This window comes from Saimiri boliviensis, chromosome 7, assembly GCF_048565385.1.
Source record: "Saimiri boliviensis isolate mSaiBol1 chromosome 7, mSaiBol1.pri, whole genome shotgun sequence".
Taxonomy (NCBI): Eukaryota; Metazoa; Chordata; class Mammalia; order Primates; family Cebidae; genus Saimiri; species Saimiri boliviensis.
Genome location: NC_133455.1, coordinates 50,233,907 through 50,253,264, shown reverse-complemented (window position 1 = coordinate 50,253,264; position 19,358 = coordinate 50,233,907). Strand labels below are relative to the sequence as shown.

General features: G+C 39.2%; 1 protein-coding gene across 4 annotated transcripts in view; it reads right to left on the bottom strand.

Moving 5' to 3' along the window:
• Positions 1–19,358, bottom strand: part of CCDC59 (coiled-coil domain containing 59) — a 148,959-nt gene that overhangs the window by 16,754 nt on the left and 112,847 nt on the right. The window lies entirely within an intron of this gene.

The following is a 19,358-nucleotide window of genomic DNA, read 5'->3' as shown; positions in this document are numbered from 1 at the left end:
GCAATATAAAGTTAAAAGCAGGTACTGTGAGTGCTCACCTGATTTTTGGTTCTTACGAATATGCTCTTTTTGTGTCAACAGTTGTTAAATTGGTGTCCTTGTGGAGGCGACAATTGGTGGAGCCTTCTATTCTGCCATCTTGCTTCACCTCTTTCCCCAAATTGCTTTACTTAAAAACAAACAAACCTAAAAGCAATGAAAATATAACTTCCACAGGCTTCCACTCCCAAATCTATCAGCCTACCTGAATTTAAACCCAATTGTTTTGCATTTGTCTGTTTTCTCTTTATTAGAGCAAACAATCTACTTTTTCTTCCCAGCCAACTTCTCCACATATGCACTGGAGATCATCTCATCTCATGGAATTAAGAACTTTACATCTATAATTGTTTCCTTTGTCTTCCTGCTTCATCAATACATCTCTCTCTAATGTCATTTTACCATCTGTCCATATAAATTAGTGTCAAAGCAAAACTTGTGCCTAAGCAAGTCAAACGGGGGGTGGGGGGAGGGAAGACTTCATTCAGGGATATGTGATATGGAAGACAAATTCATTTAGACTTAACTCCTTGAAACAAAGGATGGTAGAATTTTTAAGACTTGGGCTGGGCAATTATAGGCCATTTGTGTTTGCTAATTGGCTTTGGTCAAAGGAAAATGAACTTTTTTGTATCTTCATAAAAGGAGGTAGTTTTATAACTTGGAACAGAGCTCTTTGAAGCTAGCCACTTACCCTTTAAAGACAGGGAGATAGGGATGCTATCATCCTTGATGATTACATTTCAACAGGACACCCCTGGTGGAAGGGGGAGCATATATTCAGGACAACTTGGATCTTTCTTTTGGATTGCAGTCTTCAAACCTGGCTCAAATAAACTGTCTATTTATAATTTTTATGATAAAATAAAAATTATTTTTAAAAAGAATGCCCCCCTCCCGCCCCGGGTTCTTGTAAAAAGACATTTCTCAGTTGCAAAACTAGCTAAAAAATAGTTTTAAAAAGTTTAAAAAGATGTGCATTTTAAAGGAAACTCCCCCGCAAAAAAATTTACATTCCCATGGGTGTGTGTTTGTTTTTAAGTAAAGGTGTTGGGGTCACCACCTGCAGAGGTCTGTCCTGCTGGCTATGGAAGAATAACACTCACACACAGGATACAATGAAAGTGAAAGACTGAGCTGGGGTGCCCAGGCCACTCATTGGAAGGAGTTAATGGCAGCCAGCTTTGCAAGCTTTTATTTAGTATATCAGAGGACAAGCATCTTTGGATAAACACCATTAGAGGGTAATTAATTTTTGGTGACCTCCTGAGTAGAAGGCAGTTAAGCACAGGAGGATGATCAAAGGTTTTGCTAATGGAGGTGGGGATAAACAGACTTATCTGGAGAAACTTCTTTTACAATTTCTAGTATTTACTCTACTGTCCTAATGCCCTATGGTAAGAGTGGTTTGCCTTCAACCCATTCAGTCATTACAAGCTATGTAAAACTTTGGCGTTCCAAAACGGTTTGTGACTATGCACTAAAGCTATTTCTATTATTTTTCTTTAATATTTTTGCCACAACCATGAGTGAACCCCCACATAAAGGCTCTGAGAAAAGGGAGGTCAGGGACCCAGAGTCAAAAGTTTGTCAAGTATAAAGAAGTATTAAGGTCATCTTCTTCATGAGCCAAGATATCTAGCATTGTCCAAAACTCTTCCAAACATCCTAATTAACCTTCGGTATCACCAGCTACATTTCCCTGCTCTACTTTAGAGAAGAATGTCTTAAGCCTTATACTCAGTGTCTCCACATTCTCTTAACTCATTTTCTCCTTGTTACTTTTTCATTGAAATATTTCTAACACAGAGAAGAATGTATAAATTATAAATAAATATATAAAGAGCAATAAAACATTTCTGCTCACCATAAATTTTAAGAAATAGAACATTAGAAATAATTTTTAAGCCCTCTTTTGAAGTTCTCCATCTCACTGATTTGGTGCTGATGAGTGGAGGAACACCAGGTTCTTTATCTCAAGTCAAAGTAGAAAAACTGACACGGACACACATGGAGTAGTTTTAAAGAGCAGAAAGTTAGGGCCGGGTGTGGTGGATCATGCCTGTAATCTGAGCACTTTGGAGGCCAAGGCAGGCGGATCACCTGCGGTTGGGAGTTCAAGACCAGCCTGACCAACATGGAGAAACCCTGTCTTTAAAAAAATAATAACAAATAAAGAGCAGAAAGTTTAATAAGCAAGAAAGAAGGAGGAAGAAAGAAGCAGATCCCTTGTACAGAGACAGTGCAAGGGGGACTCCAAAGTTAAGAGACAGAACCTGCTTTCAGAAAATATCAGCCAACTATATTTGATGGCTAGAGAAGGTGGTGTCTGATCTGCATAAGGCTCAGGGGATTGGTTTGACCAGGCATGTCATTGACGTAGCCCACAAAAAAACTGGCACTCCCACCCTAGTCTTTTAATATGCAAATGTGGAGCACCATGATGTTCCATACACGTGGGGATATATGGGGGCTGTCATGTTGTCAGGCATATGTGAGGGCAAAGGCAAGAGGAAAATGGTGGGAATCACCATGTTGGGTGGACCCAGTTTCCAACGGTTGGCATCTGCATATCAAAATTTGTTGGCCCAGCTCTAAGACCCAGGGCTTTCATACTAGACAAGAGATGTGAAAAATCTTCCAAGGATCCCTTTATTACTATCTGCCTAAAATAATTTCTTAATAACTCCTATCTCATCCCATGCCTTCTTTTTGGCCCCAATCAGGGTAAGCATAATTATGTTTTTATAATTTACTTTTACCACAAATGTATGAATCACTAAATAATACATTTTTTAAAATTATGTTTCTGGACAATAAAGTTCAAATGATATTAAGCCATATATATTATTCCACATATTACTTGTTTACAATCATAATTAGGTTTTCAGATTCACCCATCAAAATACATATATTATAGTTTAATTAGTTTTACTGAACATTTTTGTACTTGTCTCCTTTGATGTTTGTGCAAGATTTTCTCTAAGATGAAACTGCTGATTGTAAGAGAATTCTCATTTTTAACTGTATTAAATAATGCCAAATTATTTACAAAAGTGATTGCAGCCTCACATGTAGTGCAAAAGTGTTTAGATTATTGTACATGCTAGTCATCATTTGCTATTACAGTTGACCCTTGAACAACTTGGATTTATACTGCACAAGTCCACTTAAATGCATATTTTCTACCACTTTTGCCACCCCAGAGGCATCAAGCTTTGAACCGTAAGTATCTGAGGCAGGACTCAGTTAATTTACTTTTTTGTTTGTTTGTTTGTTTGTTTCATTTTTGCCAAGGTTGAGGGTATATGCCCATAACAGAGCCTCAGGAATCCTGACAACATCTGTCCTATGTAGTCAGAGTACAGTTTAGTTTTAGACATTTTAGGGAGACATGAGATGTCAGTCAATATATGTAAGATGTGCATTGGTTCCATCCAGAAAAGCAGGACAACTGGAAGCAGAGAGAGGGCTTCCAGGTCACAGGTAGGTGAAAGACAAATGGTTGCATTTGTTTGGGTTTTTAATTAGTCTTTCCAAAGAAGGCAATTAGATATGCATCTATCTCAGTGAACAGAGGGATGGATTTGACTAGAATGGCAAGCAGGTTTGCACTGAGCAGTTTTCAGCTTGACTTTTCCCTTTAGCTTAGTGATTTGGGGTCCTAAGGTTTATTTTCCTTTCACAAGACCAATGGTTCCTCTTCTTCCTCCTCCTCCTCAGCCTATTCAACATGAGGATGATGAGGATAAAGACATTTGTGATGATTCACTTCCACTTAATAAATATTAAATATATTTTATCTTCCTTATGGTTGTCTTAATGGCATTTTTCTACCTTATTTTATTGTAACAATACAGTATTTAACACAGGCAACATATAAAATGAGTGTTAATCAACTGTTTATGTAGTTGGTAAGGCTTCCAATCAACACTAGGCTATTAGCAGTTAAGTTTCCAAGAAGTCAAAACAATTATGCAATTTTTCAACTGTGTAGGGTGGTATTACCACTAGCCCCTACATTTTTCAAGGGCCAATTAGCATTTTAATTTTCACAAATTTGACCAAAATAAGGTGTCTGATTTGCATAGGGCCTAGGAGATTGATTTGACCACACGAGTGCTATTCACATACCTCATTAAACACCTGGCCCTCCCACTCTAGCCTTTTAATATGCAAATATGGGTCACCCTGATGTCCTGCACACTTGGTGACAAGGTTAAGAGGGTGGGAACCACCACAGAGTGGACCTAGTTTCTAATTTTCAGCATTTGCATATCAGTGCTTGTGGGTCTGGCTTTTCAAGCCACCTTTTCTGTTAGAAAAGAAATGTTCAGCTCATGGGAAGTGGCTCACACCTGTAATCCCAACACTTTGGGAGGCTGAGGCAGGCAGATCACCTGAGGTCAGGAGTTCAAGATCAGCCTGGCCAACATGGCAAAACCTCATCTCTACTAAAATATACAAAAAAATTAGCCAGGCATGGTAGTGGGTGCCTCTAATTCCAGCTACTTGGGAGGTTGAGGCAGGGAGAATTGCTTGAACCTGGGAGGCAGTGGTTGCAGTGAGCCAAGATTACACCACTGCATGCCAGAGTGAGACTCTGTCTCAAAAAGAAAAAAAAAAGAAAAGAAAAGAAAAACAAAGAAAAAAAGAAATTTTTGGGCATTACTTAAAAAAAAAATCCTCTGAGAACCTTCACCCTATCTAACTGCCTAAAAATTATTTCTTAATAACTCCTGTATTAACTATATAATGAGACTGCTGGCAAGATGGTGGAATAGAATTTGCCAGTGATCATCCCCTTCTAAAAACATCAATCTGAACAACTATCCACACACACAATAAATACACGTGCTAAGGAAACAAGATAAGAGGTTATGGTGCCTGGATGCAACAAAAAAGTAAAAAAAGACCCATTGAAGAGGGTAAAAAGGACAATTTTACTTAAGTAACTCCTTCTGCAACCCAGGCAGCACGATGCAGAGTGAGATTCTGTTGATTGGTGGAAAGAAAGGGAAGTGAGCATAGGACTTTGCCTTAGACCCCAATATCAGACTGTAAAATCCAGCATGAAGTCAACCCCATTGGCCTCAGACTCCAGATGGTACATGCAGACTAAACTTCCATTCCCACAATAACATCAGGCTGAAATCCACAGCCACTGGCTTTAGATCAAGTGCAGCAGATTTAATCTCTGGACTAGACCACTGCCAAACTAACTTTTTCTGCCTCTGGTTTTAGACATTCCTTGACAGCAGGCTTACTTCACAAGCTCTGGACTTATGGACCTCCACAATGCTATGCAAGCCTCAAAGGACACTGGCTTCAGGTTGGCCCCCAGGGATACAGGCTTTAGTTATACTCCAGAATGCTTAATCAGCAGGTCCGCCCAAGTTGGTCCAGGTTCTAGGCCCACCAACCTGCTGACACAGACATCAGGCCAGCCACTCCAAGGACTCTCGGAGCAAGCCTACCCATGGACCATGCCAGACAGCCTGCTTAGAATCTCTGAGCTTTCCTAGAGAATGACATTTGGTAGAGACGGAAATAAGCGCTAACTTTTTCAAATGTGCAGGCACCAACATACAGCTACAGATTCGAGAACAATCAGGGAAACATGATATTGTGAAAAGGACAAAGTAAAGTGCCAGTGACTGACCCTAAAGAAATAGAGATATATTAAATGCCTGCCAAATAATTCAAAATAACTGTTTAACAAAGCTCAGTGAACTTCAAGAAAATATAAAGAAACAATTCAGTGAAATGAGGGAAACAATAGATGACTAGAGTAAGAACTTTAAGAAAGAGATTGAAATAATAATTTTAAAGAATATAAATTTTGAAGCTGAAAAATTTAATGAGAAAAATAAAAAATACAATAGAGAACATCAACAGCAAAACAGATCAGTTAGAGGATGGAATCCGTGAACTTAAAGATAGGCTTTTGAAAATATACAGCCAGAGAGAGAAAAGAAAAAAGCATAAAAAAAAAATAGAGACTTCATGACAAAGCAAGAAAAGAACAAATGTATGAGTCATAGGTGTTTCAGAAGAAGATAAAGATAAAGGGGTAGAAAGTTTGTTCAAAGAAAAAAATAGCATGAAACTTTTTTAAACCAGATGAAAGACAAATACAATTCAGTGCATCTACACCTTAAACTCATATAAAAACTTTAAAAGATTGAAAAAGAAGTTAAATTATTTTTTTCCTGACATTATTTGGGGGAGGGGTTTTGGGAAATGTTTGTCAATGATACAAAATTTCAGTTAGGAGGAATTAGGTAGGAGAAGTAAGTTCAAAAGTTTTATTGTACAACATGGTGACTGTAATAGCAATATATGGTATTTTTTTTTTCAAAGAATATATTACTTTAATGTAGAGGAGACATAAATGAAAGGGCACTTTTAATGAGGTTAAACATAATTGATGAACATGAAAAAGGCTTTTTATTTTTACTTGACAATAAGACATAATATTGCTTGATAGTTCATGTCCTGCTTAATTTTTTTTTCTACTTAATTTTTTTTTTTAATTGCATTTTAGGTTTGGGGGTACATGTGATGAACATGCAAGATTGTTGCATAGGTACACACATGGCAGTGTGGTTTGCTGCCTTCCGTCCCCTCACCTGTATCTGTCATTTCTCCCCATGCTATCTCTTCCCACCTCCCCACCCCCTGCCCCTCCCCCATTTCCCCCAACGGACCCCAGTGTGTAGTGCTCCCCTCCCTGTGTCCATGTGTTCTCATTGTTCAACACCTGCCTATGAGTGAGAATATATGGTGTTTGATTTTCTGCTCTTGTGTCAGTTTGCTGAGAATGATGGTTTCCAGGTTCATCCATGTCCCTACAAAGGACGTGAACTCATCGTTTTTGATGGCTGCGTAATATTCCATGGTGTATATGTACCACATTTTCCCTATCCAGTCTATCATCGTTGGGCATTTGGGTTGGTTCCAGGTCTTTGCTATTGTAAACAGTGCTGCAATGAACATTCATGTGCACATGTCCTTGTAGTAGAATGATTTATAATCCTTTGGATATATACCCAGTAATGGGATTGCTGGGTCAAATGGGATTTCTATTTTTAGGTCCTTGAGGAATTGCCACACTGTCTTCCACAATGGTTGAATTAATTTACATTCCCACCAACAGTGTAAAAGTGTTCCTATTTCTCCACATCCTCTCCAGCATTTGTTGTTTCCTGATTTTTTAATGATCGCCATTCTAACTGGTGTGAGATGGTATCTCAATGTGGTTTTGATTTGCATTTCTCTGATGACCAGTGATGATGAGCATTTTTTCATATGTTTGTTGGCCTCCTGTATGTCTTCTTTTGTAAAGTATCTGTTCGTATCCTTTGCCCATTTTTGAATGGGCTTGTTTGTTTTTTTCTTGAAGATCTGCTTTAGTTCTTTGTAAATTCTGGATATCAGCCCCTTTTCAGATGGGTAGGCTGCAAAAATTTTTTCCCATTCTGTTGGTTGCTGATTCACTCTACTGACTGTTCCTTTTGCTGTGCAGAAGCTGTGGAGTTTGATTAGGTCCCATTTGCCTATTTTGGCTTTTGTTGCCATTGCTTTTGGCGTTTTGGTCATGAAGTCCTTGCCTACACCTATGTCCTGAATGGTTTTGCCTAGATTTTCTTCTAGAGTTTTTATGGTGTTAGGTCTGATGTTTAAGTCTTTAATCCATCTGGAGTTAATTTTGGTGTAAGGTGTCAGGAAAGGGTCCTGTTTCTGCTTTCTGCACATGGCTAGCCAGTTTTCCCAACACCATTTATTAAACAGGGAGTCCTTTCCCCATTGCTTGTTTTTGTCAGGTTTGTCGAAGATCAGATGGTTGTGGGTATGTTGTATTTCCTCTGAGGCCTCTGTTCTGTTCCATTGGTCTATATCTCTGTTTTGGTACCAGTACCATGCTGTTTTGATTACTGTAGCCTTGTAGTATAGTTTGAAGTCCGGTAGTGTGATGCCTCCTGCTTTGTTCTTTTTGCTTAGAATTGACTTGGCTATGTGGGCTCTCTTTTGGTTCCATATGAAGTTTAAGGTGTTTTTTTCCAGTTCTGTGAAGAAGGTCATTGGTAGCTTGATGGGAATAGCATTGAATCTGTAAATTACTTTGGGCAGTATGTCCATTTTCACTATGTTGATTCTTCCTAACCATGGACATGGAATGTTTCTCCATCTGTTTGTATCCTCTCTTATTTCGTTGAGCAATGGCTTGTAGTTCTCCTTGAAGAGGTCCTTTACGTTCCTTGTTAGTTGTATTCCTAGGTATTTTATTCTCTTTGTAGCAATTGTGAATGGCAGTTCGTTCTTGATTTGGCTCTCTTGAAGTCTATTACTGGTGTATAGGAATGCTTGTGATTTTTGCACATTGATTTTGTATCCTGAGACTTTGCTGAAGTTGTTTATCAGTTTCGGGAGATTTTGGGCTGGGATGATAGGGTCTTCCAGATATACAATCATGTCATCTGCAAATAGAGACAATTTGATTTCCTCCTTTCCAATTTGGATACCCTTTATTTCTTTTTCTTGCCTGATTGCTCTGGCTAGAACTTCCAGTACTATATTGAATAGGAGTGGTGAGAGAGGGCATCCTTGTCTAGTGCCAGATTTCAAAGGGAATGCTTCCAGTTTTTGCCCATTCAGTATGATATTGGCTGTTGGTTTGTCGTAAATAGCTTTTATTGTTTTGAGATACGTTCCGTCAATACCAAGTTTATTGAGGGTCTTTAGCATAAAGGGTTGTTGAATTTTGTCAAAAGCTTTCTCTGCATCAATCGAGATAATCATGTGGTTTTTGTCTTTGGTTCTGTTTATGTGGTGGATTACGTTTATGGACTTGCGTATGTTGAACCAGCCTTGCATACCCGGGATGAATCCTACTTGATCATGGTGGATGAGCTTTTTGATATGCTGTTGCAATCGGTTTGCCAGTATTTTATTGAAGATTTTTGCATCTATGTTCATCATGGATATTGGCCTGAAATTTTCTTTTCTTGTTGAGTCTCTGCCGGGTTTTGGTATCAGGATGATGTTTGTCTCGTAAAATGATTTGGGAAGGATTCCCTCTTTTTGGATTGTCTGGAATAGTTTCAGAAGGAATGGTATCAGCTCCTCCTTGTATGTCTGGTAGAATTCAGCTGTGAACCCATCTGGACCTGGGCTTTTTTTGGGTGGTAGGCTCTTTATTGCTGCCTCGACTTCAGACCATGTTATTGGTCTATTCAGGGTTTCGGCTTCTTCCAGGTTTAGGCTTGGGAGGATGCAGATGTCCAGGAATTTATCAATTTCTTCCAGGTTTACTAGTTTATGTGCATAGAGTTGTTTGTAATAATCTCTGATGATGGTTTGGATTTCTGTGGAATCTGTGGTGATATCCCCTTTATCATTTTTTATTGCATCACTTTGGTTATTCTCTCTTTTCTTTTTTATTAATCTGGCTAGTGGTCTGTCGATTTTGTTGATCTTTTTGAAAAACCAGCTGCTGGATTTATTGATTTTTTGAAGAGTTTTTTGTGTCTCTATTTCCTTCAGTTCTGCTCTGATCTTAGTTATTTCCTGTCTTCTGCTAGGTTTTGAGTTTTTTTTGATCTTGCTCCTCTGGCTCTTTCAATTTTGATGATAGGATGTCAATTTTAGATCTCTCCTTTCTTCTCATGTGGGCACTCATTGCTATATATTTTCCTCTAGAGACTGCTTTAAATGTGTCCCAGAGATTCTGGTATGTTGTGTCTTCGTTCTCATTGGTTTCGAAGAACATCTTTATTTCTGCCTTCATTTCATTGTTTATCCAGTCAACATTCAAGAGCAAGTTGTTCAGTTTCCATGAAGCTGTGTGGTTCTGAGTTAGTTTCTGCATTCTGAGTTCTAACTCGATTGCACTGTGGTCTGACAGACTGTTTGTTATGATTTCTGTTCTTTTGCATTTGCTGAGGAGTGATTTATTGCCAATTATGTGGTCAATTTTAGAGTAGGTGTGATGTGGTGCTGAGAAGAATGTATATTCTGTGGATTTGGGGTGGAGAGTTCTGTAAATGTCTGTTAGGTTTGCTTGTTCCAGGTCTGTATTCAGGTCCTGGATATCCTTGTTGATTTTCTGTCTGGTCGATCTGTCTAATATTGACAATGGGGTGTTAAAGTCTCCCACTATTATTGTGTGGGAGTCTAAGTCTCTTTGTAGTCATTAAGAACTTGCCTTATGTATCTGGGTGCTCCTGTATTGGGTGCATATATATTTAGGATCATTAGTTCTTCTTGTTGCAGTGATCCTTTTACCATTATGTAATGTCCTTCTTTGTCTGTTTTGATCTTTGTTGCTTTAAAGTCTATTTTATCAGAGATGAGAATTGCAACTCCTGCTTTTTTTTGCTCTCCATTTGCTTGGTAGATCTTCCTCCATCCCTTTATTTTGAGCCTTTGTGTATCCTTGCATGTAAGATGGGTTTCCTGGATACAGCACACTGATGGGTTTTGGCTTTTTATCCAATTTGCCAGTCTGTGTCTTTTGATTGGGGCATTTAGTCCATTTACATTTAGGAATAGTATTGTTATGTGTGAATTTGATACTGTCATTTTGATGCTACCTGGCTGTTTTGTTGGTTAGTTGATGCAGCTTCTTGATTGTGTTGATGCTCTTTTAGCATTTGGTGTGTTTTTGGAGTGGCTGGTACTGGTTGTTCCTTTATATGTGTAGAGCCTCTTTCAGGAGTTCTTGTAGAGCAGGTTTGGTGGTGATGAAATCTCTGAGTGCTTGCTTGTTCACAAAGGATTTTATTTTTCCTTCACTTATAAAGCTTAGTTTGGCTGGATAGGAGATTCTGGGTTGAAAGTTCTTTTCTTTAAAGATGTTGAATATTGGCCCCCAATCTCTTCTGGCTTGTAGGGTTTCTGCTGAGAGATCTGCTGTGAGTCTAATGGGCTTCCCTTTGTGGGTAACCCGACCTTTCTCTCTGGCTGCCCTTAGCATTTTCTCTTTCATTTCAACCCTGGTGAATCTGACGATTATGTGCCTTGGGGTTGCTCTTCCTGAGGAATATTTTTGTGGTGTTCTCTGTATTTCCTGGATTTGAATCCTGGTCTGCCTTGCTAGGTTGGGGAAGTTTTCCTGGATAATATACTGAAGAGTATTTTCCAGCTTGGATTCATTCTCTTCATCACATTCAGGTACACCTATCAGACGTAGATTAGGTCTTTTCACATAGTCCCACATTTCTTGAAGATTTTGTTCATTCCTTTTTGCGCTTTTTTCTGTTCTTGCCTTCTCTTTTTATTTCATTGAGTTGATCTTCGACCTCTGATATCCTTTCTTCTGCTTGGTCAATTCGGCTGTTGAAGCTTGTGCATGCTTCACGAAGTTCTCGTGTTGCGTTTTTCAGCTCCATCAATTCACTTATACTCCTCTCTATGCTGTCCATTCTCGTCAGCAGTTCGTCCAATCTTTTTTCATTCCTATTTTCTTTGCGTTCGGTTAGAACATGTTCTTTTAGCTCACTGTAGTTTCTTACTACCCACCTTCTGAAGTCTGATTCTGTCATTTCATCACCCTCCTTCTCCATCCGGTCTGGTTCCCTTGCTGGTGAGGAGTTGTGATCCCTTTTAGGAGGAGAGGTGTTCTGATTTCGGGAGTTTTCATCCTTTTTGTGCTGGTTTCTTCCCATTTTTGTGGGTTTATCCACCTGTTGTCTGTCTCTGTCCCAGGGAGTTGGAGCTTTATGAGTTTCCGTTGCACTACTGCCTTTTTTGATTTTTCTTTCAGGTCTGACCCACCCAGCTAGCAGCATGCCTAGCCACTGCCTGCCCACAGGGGCTTTGCTGAGCTGCTGTGGGCTCTGCCCAGCTGCCCTGAGCTCTTCCCTGCAGTCCTGTTTATATGGACGTAGTTAGAACTCTCTCAGCAAAGGGGGCCCCGCCTCTGTTATGGCGGACTCTCTCTGTTGTGGCAGGTTGCCTGCCTCTGTAGTGGTGGAGAGTCTCAGTAATGGCAGAAGCCCCTCCCCCACCGAGCTGGACCGACTCGGTTCAGCTGTGCTTGGTTTGAAGGGCTCAACCCAGAGGGTTTCCAATTACTGTTTTTGTTTTCGTTGTTGTTGGGGGTGGAGGGGTGGGACCAACTGAGCCTGATCACTTGGCTCCCTGACTCAGAGTCTTTTCTTTTAAGTTGCACGACCCCGCGTTCTGGTCGCTTGTTGAAAAGGCGCCGGGATCTCCTGTGCTGCGACTCACAGAGTAGGCTCAAACTGCGGCGCCGGCTCCTGGCGGATTTTTTGCCTAGGAATCTCCTGGCCTGACTCACTATTTCAGATGAATGGGCAACTCTGCCGTCTCAGGGCTCTGATCGCCAGCTAAGAGGGCTCCCAGACCAGTGGCTTTTGTATGGAGAACTGCAGCAACAGGGCGTGGTCACAGCAGCTGCGCAGGCGGAATCAGCCCCGCGGGGGCCAAAACAGCTGCACCGGCTGGGATTGCGACGCTGGCAACCCCTCTGCCTGGGTATCTCCTGGTCTGTGGGCAATAAGAGTTCGTCTGGAAATGCGGCGTCCACTCACCCTCTGCACTTTCACTGGGAGCTGAAGTCCTGAGCTGTTCTTAGGCGGCCATCTTCCCAGCATTCCCTATATGGTATTCTTAAAACATGTTAAAAGTAGATATTAAGTGTTCACATAATAAAAATGATAGCTATGAGATAATGTACATGTTAATTAGCTATATTTAGCCATTACACAAGGTACAAATATTTCAAAACATCATGTAGTACATGACAAATACATACAGTTTTGTTTGTCATGTGAAAGGAAAATATCTCTGGCCTGCAAATTACTAAGCTAAAAGGAAAATTCAGGCTGGAAACTGCTCAGGACAAAACTGTCTCATTCAAAGTCATCCTTCTGCTCACTGAGATAGATGCATATTCTGATTGTCTCCTTTGGAAAGGCTTATCAGAAACTCCAAAGAATGCAACTATTTGTCTCTCACCTACCTCTGATCTGGAAGCCCCCTCCCTGCTTCAACTTGTTCCACCTCTCTGGACTAATCCAGTACACTTCTTATATATATTGATTGATGTCTCATGTCTCCCTAAAACATATAAAACCAAGCTGTGCCCCAACCACCTTGGACACATGTCGTCAGGACTTCCTGAGGCTGTATCACAGGCACATGTCCTTAACTTTGGCAGATAAATGTCCTCAAATAATTGAGACTTGTCATTTTTCTCAATTGACAGTCAAAGTAAAATAAAATAAATTATTATATAATTAATTGGCAAATGTTTTCCTAGTAGCAAAGTTAGAGAAACTTTTTCTTTGTTCCATCTATCTGTTAAGAGAACAATAAAGAGAAATTATTTTCTAATTATTTTAAAGAGTCTGAGACTGTGACTATGAAGAGCCTGAGATTTACCCATTTGCAAGCCAGGAAGTTTGCTCTTCGGAATCACAGAGGCTGACATAAGACATAAGATCCCTGATCAGAGACGAAGTTTTTGTTGCTCACAGAAATGTCAAAATGAAAATAACAATATTTGAGCCAGTTCTCTAAACCTCAGTTTTTACAGTGACATGAAATGGGTCACCAAGTGTCTCCACATCATTGATGCATTGCACTACAGAAGAGAAAAGCTTAGAGACCTTGAATTTCTTTTCTTTTCTTTTTTTTTGTTTACTTTTTTAAGTTCTGGGTTACATGTGCAGAACATGAAGGTTTGTTACATATACATGTGCCATGGTGGTTTGCTGCATCCATCACTCCGTCATCTACATTAGGTATTTCTCCTAATGCTATCCTAACCTTAGCCCCCACCCCGACAGGCCCTGGTGTCTGACATTCCCCTCCCAAAGTCCATGTGTTCTCATTGTTCAACTTCCACTTATGAGTGAGAATGTGTGGTGTTTGGTTTTCTGTTCTTTTTTTAGTTTTCTGAGAATAATTAGTCCCTGCAAATGACATGAACTCATCCTTTTTTATGGCTGCATAGTATCCCATGGTGTATACATGCCATATTTCCTTTATCCAGTCTATCATTGATGGGTATTTGAGTTGAGGCCAAGTCTTTGCTATTGTAAACAGTGCTGCAGTAAACATACATGTGCATGTGTGTTTGTAATAGAATGATTTATAATCCTTTGGGTATATACCCAGTAATAGGATTGCTGGGTCAAATAGTATTTTTAGCTCTAGATCTTTAAGAAATTGCCACACTGTCTTCCACAATGGTTGAACTAATTTACACTCCCACCAAGAGTGTAAAAGCATTCCTATTTCTCCACATTCTGTCCAGTATCTGTTGTCTCCTGACATTTTAGTGATCACCATTCTAACTGGCATGAGGTGGTATCTCATTGTGGTTTTGATTTGCATTTCTTTAATGACCAGTGATGCTGAGCTTTGCTTTTTACATTTTTTGGCCACATAAAGGTCTCCTTTGAGAAGTATCTATTCATATCCTTCACCCACTTTTTGATTGGGTTGCTTTTTTTTTCTTTTTTTCTTTTCTTTTTCTTTGTTTCTTTTCTTTTTTTTTTTTTTAATTTGTTTAAGTTCTTTATAGATTCTGGATATTAGCCCTTTGTCAGATGGGTAGATTGCAAAAATTTTCTGCCATTCTGTAGGTTGCCTGTACACTCTAATGCGAGTTTGTTTGTTTCTTTGTTTCCTGTGCAGAAGCTCTTTGGTTTAATTAGATCCCATTTGTCTATTTTGGCTTTTGTTGCCATTGCTTTTGGTGTTTTAGTTGTGAATTTCTTGACCATGCCTATGTCCTGAATGGTATTGCCTAGGTTTTCTTCGAGGGTTTTTATGGTTTCAGATCTTATGTTTAAATCTTTATTCCATTTTGAGTTAATTTTTGTATAAGGTGTAAGGAAGGGATCCAGTTTCAGCTTTCTGCATATGGCTAGCCAGTTTTCACAACACCATTTATTGAATAGGGAATCCATTTCCCATTGCTTGTTTTTGTCAGGTTTGTCAAAGATCAGATGGTTGTAGATGTGTGGCATTATTTCTGATGCTTCTGTTCTGTTCCATTGGTCTTTTTTGGTACCAGTACCATGCAGTGTTGATTACTATAGCCTTAGAGTATAGTTTGAAGTCAGGTAGTGTGATGCCTCCAGCTTAGTTTTTTGGTTTTTGTTGTCGTTGTTGTTGTTTGTTTGTTTTTTGTTTTTGCTTAGGATTGTCTTGGCTATACAGTCTCTTTTTGGTTCCATATAAAATTTAAGGTGCTTTCTTTCCACCTCTCTGAAGAAAGTCAATGGTAGCTTGATGGGGATAGCATTGAATATAGAAATTACTTTGGGCAGTATGGTCATTTTCACAGTGTTGATTCTTCCTATCCATGAGCATGGAATGTTTTTGCATTGTTTGTGTCTTCTCTTATTTCCTTGAGTAGTGGTTTATAATTCTCCTTGAAGACGTCCTTCACATTCCTAGTTAGTTGTATTCCTAGATATTTTATTCTCTTTCTAGCAATTGTGAATGGGAGTTTGCCCATGATTTGGCTGTCTGTTTTTGGTGTATAGGAATGCTTGTGATTTCTGCATGTTGATTTTGTGTCCTGAGACTTTGCTGAAGTTTCTTATCAGCTTAAGGAGATTTTGGCTGAGGCAATGGGGTCCTCAAAATATACAAGCTTGTCAACTGCAAATAGAGACAATTTGACTTCCTCTTTTCCTAATTTAATGAACTTTATTTCTTTTTCTTGCCTGATTGCCCTGGCCAGAACTTCCAATACTATGTTGAATAGGAGTGGTGAGAAAGGTCATGCTTGTCTTGTGACAGTTTTCAAAGGGAATACTTCCAGTTTTTGCCTAGTGAGTACGATATTGGCTGTGAGTTTGTCATAAATAGCTCTTATTAATTTGAGATACATCCTATCAATACCTAGCTTATTAAGAGTTTTTAGCATAAAGGGCCACTGAATTTTGTCAAAGGTCTTCTCTGCGTCTATTGAGATAATCATGTGGTTTTTGGCTTTAGTTCTGTTTATGTGATGGGCACATTTACAGATATTGATTTCCGTATGTTGAGCCTGCCTTGCATCATAGCAATGAAACCAACTTGATCTTGATGGATAAGCCTTTTGATGTGGTGCTGTATTCAGTTTGCCAATATTTTATTGTGGATTTTCACATAGATATTTATCAGGAATATTGGCCTGAAGTTTTCTTTTTTAGTTATCTCTCTGCCAGATTTTGGTATCAGAATGACAGTGGCCTCATAAAATGAGTTAGGGAGAATTACCTGTTTTTCTACTATTTGAAATAGTTTCAGAAGGAATGGTACCAGCTCCTCTTTGTGCCTCTGGTAGAATTCAGCTATGAACCCTTCTGGTCCTGGACTTTTTTTGACTGGTAGGCTATTAATTGCTCCCTCAATTTCAGACCTTGTTATGGGTTTATTCAGGGATTCAGCTTCTTTCTAGTTTATTCTTGGGAGTGTGCATGTGTCCAGGAATTTATCCATTTCTTCTAGATGTTCTGGTTTATTTACATAGAGGTGTTTATAGTATTCTCTGATGGTCATTTGTATTTCTGTGGGATTACTGGTGATATTCCCTTTATCATTTTTCATCCCATCTATTTGATTCTTCTCTCTTTTCTTCTTTATTAGTCTGGCTAGCAGTCTATTTTATTGATCTTTTAAAAAAAAAAAACAGCTCCTGGATTCATTGATTTTTTTGAAGGGTTTTTTATGCCTCTATCTCTTTCAGTTCTGCTCTGATCTTAGCTATTTCTTGTCTTCTGCTCGCTTTTGAATTTGTTTGTGCTTGCTCCTCTCTAGTTCTTTTAATTGTGACATTAGGGTGTCAATTTTAGATCTTTCCTCATTTCTCTTGTGGGCATTTAGTGCTTCTAAACACTGCTTTAGCTATGTCCCAGAGATTCTGGTACATTGTGTCTTTGTTCTCATTAGTTTCAAAGAACATATTTATTTCTGTGTTCCTTACATTATTTATCCAGTAATCATTCAGGAGCAGATTGTTCAGTTTCCATGTAGTTGTCCAGTTTTGAGTGAGTTTCTTAGTCCTGAGTTCTAATTTGATAGCACTGTGGTCTGAGAGAGTGTTAATTATGATTCCATTTTTTTGCATTTGCTGAGGAGTGTTTTACTTTCAATTATGTGGTCAATTTTAGAATAAGTGCAATGTGATGTTGAGAAGACTGTATATTCTGTTTATTTGGAGTGGAGAGTTCTGTAGATGTCTATTAGGTCTGCTTGGTCCAGATCTGAGTTCAATCCTGGATATCCTTGTTAACTTTCTGTCTCATTGATCTGTCTATTATTGACTGTGGGGTGTTAAAGTCTCCCGTGTGGGAGTCTAAGTCTCTTTCTAGGTCTCTAAGAACTTGCTTTATGAATTTGCATGCTCTTGTATTGGGTGCATATATATTTAGAATATTTAGCTCTTCTTGTTGCATTGATCCCTTTACCATTATGAATGCCCTTCTTTGTCTCTTTTGATCTTTGTTGGTATAAAGTCTGTTTTATCTGAGACTGGGATAGCAACCTCTGCTTTTTTGTTTTGTTTTTGTTTGTTTTGTTTTGTTTTTTCCATTTGCTTGGTAAAAATTCTTGCAATCCATTATTTTGAGCCTGTGTATCTTTGCACATGAGATGGATCTCCTGAATACAGCACACTGATGGGTCTTGACCCTTTATCATCCAGTTTGCCAGTCTGTGTCTTTTAACTGGGGCATTTAGCCTATTTACATTTAAGGTTAATATTGTTATGTGTGAATTTGGTCCTGCCATTATGATGCTAGCTGGTAATTTTGCTCATTAGTTGATGCAGTTTCTTCATAGAGTCAGTGGTTGTTTTTGCAGTGGCTGGTATTGGTTGTTCCCTTCCATGTTTAGTGCTTCCTTTAGGAGCTCTTGTAAGGCAGGACTGGTGGTAACAAAATCTCTCAGCAGTTGCTTATTCATAAAGGATTTTAATTCTCCTTTTCTTATGAAGCTTAGTTTGGCTAGATATGAAATTCTGGGTTGAAAATTATTTTCTTTAAGGAGTGTATTGGTCCTCACTCTCTTCTGGCTTGTAGGGTTTCTGTTGAGAGATCCTCTGTGAGTCCGATGGGCTTTCCTTTGTGGGCAACCCAACCTTTTTCTCTGGCTGCCCTTAGTACTTTTTCCTTCATTTCAACCCTGGTGAATCTGATGATTACATGTCTTGGGGTTGCTTTTCTCAAGGATTATCTTTGTGGTGTTCTCTGTATTTTCTGAATTTGAATGTTGGCCTGCCTTGCTAGGTTGGGAAAGTTCTCCTGACTAACATCCAGAAGAGTGTTTCCAACTTGGTTTCATTCTCCCTGTCACGTTCAGGAACACTGATCAAATGTAGATTTGCTCATTTCATGTAATCCCATATTTCTTGGAGGCTTTGTTCATTTCTTTTCATTCTTTTTCTCTAATCTTGTCTTCTCACTTTATTTCGTTGAGTTGATCTTCAATCTCTGATGTCCTTTCTTCTGCTTGATTGATTTGGCTATTGAAACTTATGTATGCTTCACAAAGTTCTCGTACGGTGTTTTTCAGCTTCATTAGAACATTTATATTCTTCTCTAAGCTGGTTATTCTAGTTAGCATTTCATCTAACCTTTTTTCAAGATTCTTAGCTTCCTTGCATTGAGTTAGAACATGCTCCTTTAGTTTGGAGAAGTTTGTTATTATCCACTTTCTGAAGTTTGCTTCTGTCAATTCATCAAACTCATTCTCTGTCTGGTTTTGTTCCCTTGCTGGCAAGGAGTTGTGATCCCTTAGAGGTAAAGAGTTCTGGTTTTTGGAATTTTCAGCTTTTTTGCATTTATTTCTTCCCATCTTTGTGGATTTATCTACCTCTTTGAAGTCTGTGACCTTTAGATGGGGTCTCTGAGTGGATGTCCATTGTATCAATGTTGAGACTATTTGTTTCTGTTTGTTAGTTTTCATTCTAACAGGCCCCTCTACTCCAGGTCTGCTGGAATTTGTTGGAGGTCCTCTTCAGGCCCTGCTTACCTAGGAATCACCAACAGGGGTTGCAGAACAGCAAAGACTGTTGTCTGTTTCTTCCTCTGGTAGCTTCTTCCCAGATGGGTACTCACCAGATGCCAGCCAGATGTCTCCTGTATGAGGCATTTCTTAGTCCCTACTGGGAGGTGTCTCCCAGTCAGGATACACAGGAATCAAGGAGCCACTTGGGGAGGCAATATGTTTCTTTTCTGAGCTGGAACACTGTGCTGGGAGATCCACTGTTCTTTTCGGAGCTGTCAGGCAGGGACTTTAAAGTTTGCTAAAACTGTACCCACAACAGCCTCTTTCCCCAGGTGCTCTGT